This window comes from Ixodes scapularis, unplaced genomic scaffold, assembly GCF_016920785.2.
Source record: "Ixodes scapularis isolate PalLabHiFi unplaced genomic scaffold, ASM1692078v2 PGA_scaffold1__304_contigs__length_218370807, whole genome shotgun sequence".
NCBI lineage: Eukaryota > Metazoa > Arthropoda > Arachnida > Ixodida > Ixodidae > Ixodes > Ixodes scapularis.
Genome location: NW_024609846.1, coordinates 214,786,997 through 214,794,500, shown reverse-complemented (window position 1 = coordinate 214,794,500; position 7,504 = coordinate 214,786,997). Strand labels below are relative to the sequence as shown.

The window sequence follows — 7,504 nt, the reverse complement described above, 5'->3', positions numbered from 1 at the left end:
TGTGCTTGAGTAAATGGTCGCCGGAGCGGCGACACCGTAGCTGGAACTTGCGAATAGAAGGCTCAACCGAAAACGCATTTATACATTTTGTTCTTAGCCCGAGACTGAGGCAGGAAAAGAGGAAAGTTTCGAAGTAGAAGAAAAATGAACAGTCGAGGACACGTCTCTATAGAGACGTGTCCTCGACTGTTCATTTTTCTTCTACTTCGAAACTTTCCTCTTTTCCTGCCTCAGTCTCGGGCTAAGAACAAAATGGTTAACATCCACCAGCTCGCCTGCGCAATCACTACATTAGCATTTATACAATTAGTTTAGTGGCCATTGTTGCGCTCACCTGTTTTTAGTATACACCTCGGGCAAATGAGATGGCAGTCCCTGCGGGTTCCTGAAGGAGTAAAATATTTACATTTAAAAACAAATTTAAACTGACCTGAGAATAGATCACACGAAACTTCTCAAGCGCGGTACAACCGGCAAGCTATCGTCTTCAGCTTCGGTTCAGGGAGAAGTAACACGCGGCCCGTACGCAGAGTGGCAGCCGCTGACAACCCATTTCCGCCGTCGAGCTTGCCGAACCCTTGGCGGCAGTTATGTCCAACCGCCGCGCCGCACCGCACCGCACCGCGCCGCACCGCACCACCACACTTCCGCATTTACTTGTCAGTTCCGAGAGAGCCAGAATTGAGGTGCGAGTTGTGACAGCTTGTACGACAAAGAACCGCCGCGTACCAACCTCCGCTTTCTAAAGCGTGCTGTTTTGCTAAGCAACTTTCCATAACATGGCGCTCAATCAGACGGTCCAGCGGTCCAACAATTTCAGGGCTTTGCTTAAATAATTGTGGAAGTTGATGCCTGACACTTCTGAAATGAACTACAGAGGCCAGATTCCCGAAACTTTCTTTCTACAAAAAAGTTCGTAAATTTATCTTGCGACAACGTTACGAACTTTTGAGTATTCCCGAAGCAAAATGTTCGTAAGTTTTGCGTAAGTTACAACGAAATCCGTAACTTGCGCAAAACTTACGAACATTTTGCTTCGGGAATACTCAAAAGTTCGTAACGTTGTCGTAAGATAAATGTACGAACTTTTTTGTCGTAAGAAAGTTTCGGGAATCTGGCCTCAGATTTTGCCTGGATACCCTAGTTTTGATTTTAAAAAAAAAAAGAAAAAGATCCAGGTTTTTGCCGCCTCTCAACTCGTACATCGTCTTCCGGGTCACGTGCGCAGTGACGTTGATGGGCTAGGCGGGGTTCCGGAGAGGTTCTCTCTTTAGAGCCATCAGTGAGCAGCGAGAACTCATCCGCTCGCGACCGCGTGAGCACGTGCTGGCGGGCGCCGCGCGAACACTATGGTGAAAGGAGGATAGTCTCATTCGGGTCCGGCCATACCCGTCCGACTCTGTCCCCCTCTCCCTCCGGCTTCAGGCGGCTGTTCGCGGTAGCAGATAGAGCTGACGGTTTTGTGGACCTTGGATAGATAGCGCCACTAAAACTCCGTGTAATAAAAGTTTTGTCGATGATACCAGGTTTTTGACTTATCGATATTTATGTTTGGAACGAAAATACTTTTAGAAAGATTACTTTTTATTGAACAGGTAGTGGCACAACTTGCTATCTTTCTACAAGATTCCCCATTGATGTCATGCCGCGTGTTTCTCATGGTCGCCGCTCGCGGCTGCAGGTCGGGGAATGTTCTAAGTTTTGCCTCGCTATTACGCGGCCCAATCGCAGAATTTCGATGAAAGGAGGTGTGTATTTTGTCATTTGTGACAGGGTGAACAATATAAAAGCAGAAGATGCCAATTCCTTCAACGAAAGCATTTTGTTGGACCAAGCAAATATTCGAAAGCAAATCTTCGAAAGCATTTCATTGGACCACATTCGTATATACACGAGTTGCTTCAGACGCTCTGTATGTTTTATAAGAAACAAATACTAATACTCACAAAAATAAATGAATATGAAGGAGTTCGGCATATCGTACACTTCGTAATAGATATTTAGCGGAACCAACCTAACAAGATCTTTCCACAGGGAACATGCTGAATGATCCATTCGCTTTCACGCCGACTCGGGCACGGGAAGTAAGTCCAGAAATAAATAATACATCGCTATCATTACCATTCATAAGAGTCTAATAAGAGTGCAAAGCACACAGCGAAGAGTACGAATTTCCAATTTCTGGCTATTATGAAACACACGAATCGACATAGCCTGAAACACACTGCGGGCGAGCCATTACCAAACAATGGGAACTCTATTCGGAATGTGACAACATTCAACGTCGCTAAACATTCCCTGAGATACATTTCATCAGAAACGAAGTATGGCTTAAAAAAGCGGTTAAAAATATAGACAGTGGATACGAAATGTGGATACAACTTCTTTCTAATATCTATAGCCTCTATACACTATTTTCTATAGAAATTCTGTAGAAAGTGGATAAATACTTTTGCAAAAGGGCCGTGATATACAGTTGCTGGAAATAAAGAAAACAAATGTTGGGAGTGCTAGCTGCACCGCTCAATTAATAATCACTTTCGGTTTTTGATTTGGCAATCACCTCCGTTAATACAATATCAACAGTTGAACTTGTCTAGTTGCTTTACAGCAACTGCAGAGTGCAACCAAACTTCGTCCAAGCTCCGGTTAAGAAATCGAACATGCCAACACAATTTAAGCGTATTCTGCAAAACATTTTTAAAACCCATTTGTGGCACTCTGAGCAAACCTAAAACTACCCAGACCTGAAAGTGTGTGATACAAGACAGCACAGACTCGTTGAACATGCGACAGACTCTCTATCAGTGGCGCCACAAGGGGAGTGGTGGGGGGGGGGGGCGACCGCCCCGGGTTAACACCACCTAGAAGACTGAAGGCCTCCACACGCCCTCCCCTCCCAAGTGTCTACGTCACCAAAGCGAGATCAACGGCTGTTAAGCTTCCTCGCGCCATCTGGTGTTTACCGTCTGAGCCTCGTCGTTGAACAGCTATAGATAGCTCATATTGGCTTTGAAAGTAGCTTCGGCCAAAAAGCAAAAATAGTAGTATTGTCAAAACTTCATTTCAGCCCATTTTTTCCTTACCTAGACTAATGAAAGTAGTAACTATGAACTGTAAATTCGGCCTTAGTAAATCAATTTTAGAAGAATATCTTTAACGGATTGTTTTTTAATTTTCCGTACAAACTTAGTGACATGTAAATCTGTTCCTGTCGGATTTCGTCCTGCTTCCGCTGGCCACAATGATCGAACCAGCAAACAGAAAAGCAAGTCAGCGCTGCCTCCGCGTGTTCTTTTGGTTCTTTTCAGTGTCGATTTTGCCGTTCTTAGCATATTTTGTACTCCTTCCATGAGTCTTCACTCATAACTAAGCTGTCGGGATGTCTGGGTGCTGTTGCGCTCCATACTGCAAGTCGAACTACGCAGGTGGACCGAGTGTCAGAGTTCACTTGTTTCCGACTGACCCTCTACGGCGGACGGCGTGGACACGAGCTGTCCCTCGGAAGGATTTCATTCCGACAAAGTACACTGTGGTAAGATTTTTGCTTTTGGTATATTACTTTTGGTGTTTTAGTACTAGCCAGTGTTAGCCAACGACGAGAGGTGGTTTTCAAAACACGTTTATGTTTCCCGCAAAACGCTTGCTATCGGCACGAATTTGGGTTCTCTTGGTCGTTTCTGTTACAAAATCTGTGATCACAATATATTTTTCTTTATTGCAGCTGTGCGAAAAACATTTCGCTCCAAGCGACTTCGTTACAAAATCAAGCTACACAGACGTGGAAACAAAAAGAGTTGTCGAAGTGCCGCTGTGAATCGTTAAACTCAAACAAGATGCTATACCGAGTTTGTTTCCAGACTGCCCCGTATACCTGTCTCGCACAAAAACGTCAGCTCGGGAGGCTCCAGAAGAGAAAAGAAAACGCCTGGAAGCCGCATCACTCAACGAGGCCCTACAGCTGTCTATAGACGAAGAGGAGCTACAAAACAAGAAGAATAAAGTGACAAGTTTCTCTGGATTCCTTGATGCTCTTCCAAGCCTTCAGACTTCTGACTTCTGGACTGCATGCAACGGAAACTCTAAGGTTTTCTTCCTGAACCTCACTCATCAACATGCCCCAGCTGTGCGTTCCTCAGTGACAGTGACAAGTGACCTGTGTGTTTGCGTGTATATAGGTGAGACACGCGTTGTGAACCTTGCTGGTGTCAGTGTTCCTGCACAGTTGCAGGATTTAAGGTAGTTAAGAGATGTGCCTCAGTATGTTGAACAACTGTACACTGATCACTCTGCTGATGGCGTGCAACGGACACAGCAGCTGCTTGGATTGGTGTCGTCACTGCTGGAGGAGTTGATTTGTGGTGACCAACCTCAACAGCTGCATGTATGGCGCATGGAGGTAGTCAAACTTTTGAAAAGTCAAGTAGATCTTGTCCTCAGCAATGCTGTGTAGTATCCACCAGACGTGCTGGTGTTCTCGAGTCTGATATTTACTATCTCGCCACACGCATACAGATTCCTGAGAAATTCTCAGAAGGTAAAGTTGCCGCATCCCAAGACAGTGAGACGGCTATGCTCCTCTTACCAAGTGAGCCCTGCAGCAGAACAACAAGTATCCGGTTTTCTCTCGTATCCTAAAAGACTCGTTAAAACAATAAAAGAACATGAAAGATTTGTTACTTTAATGATGGATGAAATTCACCTTCAGCCGTACTTTGATTTCAAGGTTGGTTCTGTAACAGGTGCTGCAATTAACAGTGCAAGCCCAGCAAAGACAGCACACGTTTTCATAACTCAGTCTTCTTTTCAGTCGCAAAGATGTTGTGCATATTATGCCCGTCGCTCGAATGGATGCCAAGACGTTGCATGACTTTCTGCGAATGCTTGTTGTGGAGCTAGAGTCTTCAGGATTTAAGGTCATTGCTGTCATATCGGACAACAATTCGATCAATCGGAAAACAATGTCATATTTTTCTAACACTCCAAGCCTCAAGATTGTTTATCAACACCCAGCTGATCCATCACGTACTTTATTTTTCGTAGTCGACCCTGTGCACTTGCTCAAGTGTGTTCGAAACAACTGGATCAATCAGCGAAACCCTGGGAGGTGCATGTATTTCCCAGACCCAAAAAGTGCTGAGCAGAAGCCTGAAATTCTGACGGCTTCTTTTAGCACCTTATGCCAGTTGCACGAATCTGAACAGAATGAGCTTTTAAAGTTGGCTCCAACATTATCGTTGAAGGCACTAAACCCATCTAACATGGAAAGGCAGAATGTGAAGCTAGCATTGCGGATCTTTAACTTGTCTACTGTCTCAGCAGCACTTCGTGCTAGCAGACTTCAGCACGCAACTGGAACAGCTGAGTACATCAATATGATCCTCACATGGTGGAACGTGGTGAACGTGAAAACGCCAAACAAGGGACAGCGGCTGAGGGACGACCTACAAAGACCTGTAACCAGTACGTCATGATCTCAGTTGTCGGCCTTGAAAAGCACATTGCAGTGGCTGGACTACTGGGAAAGTTTGGTGCATGATGCCGGTCATTTGACACGGGAAACCCACACAGCTTTGTGCCACACTACTCACGCCCTGCACGAAATTGCTGTGTATTGCCTAGGGGAACTTGGAATGCAGTATGTTATTCTTGGAAAATTTCAGACTGATTGTCTTGAAGACCGCTTCGGGAAGTACCTTCAGCTGTGTGGTTCACAGTATCATGTGTCAATCAGGCAGATTTATGAATCTGAAAAAAAAAAATTACGATTGCAGAACGTGCTTGAGCTTCCAGGCTTGGATGTTGTGACGTGTGATGTTGCCCACATGAGTGCAGATTCATTGAAGATGCAGTTTGATATCACTGTTACAGATAGTGACATTGAAAAAAAGTCATCAAGGCTTCCAGCTGTTACGTATGTAGTTGGGTATTGTGCCCACGCAGCTTTAAAGAAGCTGTTGTGTGCCTCGTGCAGAGACAATCTTGTAATAGAAGGCGCAAAGGTAGGCATTGAAGAAAATGCTCTGATTGCGAGCATGACAAGAGGTGGATTGAAGTTCCCGCGAGCCGTTGTAGTAAATGCTGTTCTTGTCACAGAAATTGTGCTAGACAAGCTCAGGAGCCCACAGTTTTACGCCTAATTCTTGAGCCTGCCTAAGCAGAAAGAAGCGCTGGTTGCTCTTGTGTCTGCTGTCCTAAATGACGTTGAGGACTTGGATATCTGTGACTACGGGCATACACTCCATGAAGTCATGCACATTGTTTTGAGTGCTGCAACAAATACAATGCTCAAAAACCTGTGCAAAGTAGAAAATAACAAACTAATTGCAAAAAAAAAAGGAAAGCGAAAGCTTGAGACCGTAAAAGCTTGAGATGCGACTGCATGTGTGAATACATGATGTTTGTGAGCGTGCAGTCTGCCAACCTGATGACCAATGTTTTATATATAATAACGTTGACGGCATTCATTTAATGGCACAATGTAATGTTTAATTGTACATTTTGAAGAGTTCATTTTCTAAGCTTGTGCAATAAAATTTTTGGTTCTCGAGAAATTACTATGCCTTCTATAAATTCAATCGGTGTCCTACCTCTCCATCACGAAACAGTGAAGACATCCTAATCACATTTTGTTTCAAAGTAATGATTAATTCGTATGTTTGTTTAATATTGAAACTGAGCTAAAAATAGTAATAATAAGAAGCAACAATTTCCATCTATTGTAATAACTTCAAGAACGTTCGGTGAAAACGCTCACATATCAACTGGCAAAGCCTGACTCCTAGTCAAAAATTGCGGCAATCAGCTCTGCATGGTTTCCTGCTTGAGCAATCGAATTCAAAACGATTAGCTATTGCGCATAATGTGTTGCGATAGTTTAAATGTAGGATCTGCGGCGAAAGCGCGACAATATACGTGTTATCGCTGGGTAGAGCGAGCGCCTACAAACTTTTGCGCGGTGAAGCCGACTTCCAGAACGATCTCGCTTGCGTGACGTCACGCCGGCGTCTGGAGGCCTTCAGTGTTCTAGGTGGTGTTGCCCGGGTGCAGCGCTCCGGGGGGTGTCGCCGCGGGCCGCGAGAAGGAGAAAGGGGGGCGGGGGGGGGGGGGTGGCGGCGGGCAGCGAGTGGGGGGGGGGGGGGGCAGGGATGGTGTTGCGGCGGGCGGCAAGCGGGGGGGAGGCGGGCAACGAGCCTGGCGGGTGGGTGTAGCCGCGGGACACCGCCCCGGGTGCCGCTGACCCTAGTGACGCCACTGCTGTCTATTCCGGCATTACGGCGCAAGAAAGCAATTTTCTAGCTGCTGAATGAAATTAAAGGCAGTCTGGGATGGCATACTGGATTCCCGAAGAGTTTTCGAGGCACGTGGTATGCTTTAAACACAAGAAAGTACTGGTGATGCCTGGTCAAGCTGTCAGACCTTTCCCTCAGCAGCTGAGGGAAGAGTCTGACAGTCTGCATTTGAACTGTCATGGTGCAAAGATATTGGCAACTCTTTAAGAAAA

The 7,504-nt window shown here is 45.5% G+C and overlaps 1 pseudogene; it reads left to right on the top strand.

The window, feature by feature from the left end:
- The first annotated feature begins 4,393 nt into the window (after window positions 1–4,393).
- Window positions 4,394–6,371, top strand: LOC120850702 (annotated as a pseudogene).
- The last annotated feature ends 1,133 nt before the right edge of the window (window positions 6,372–7,504 follow it).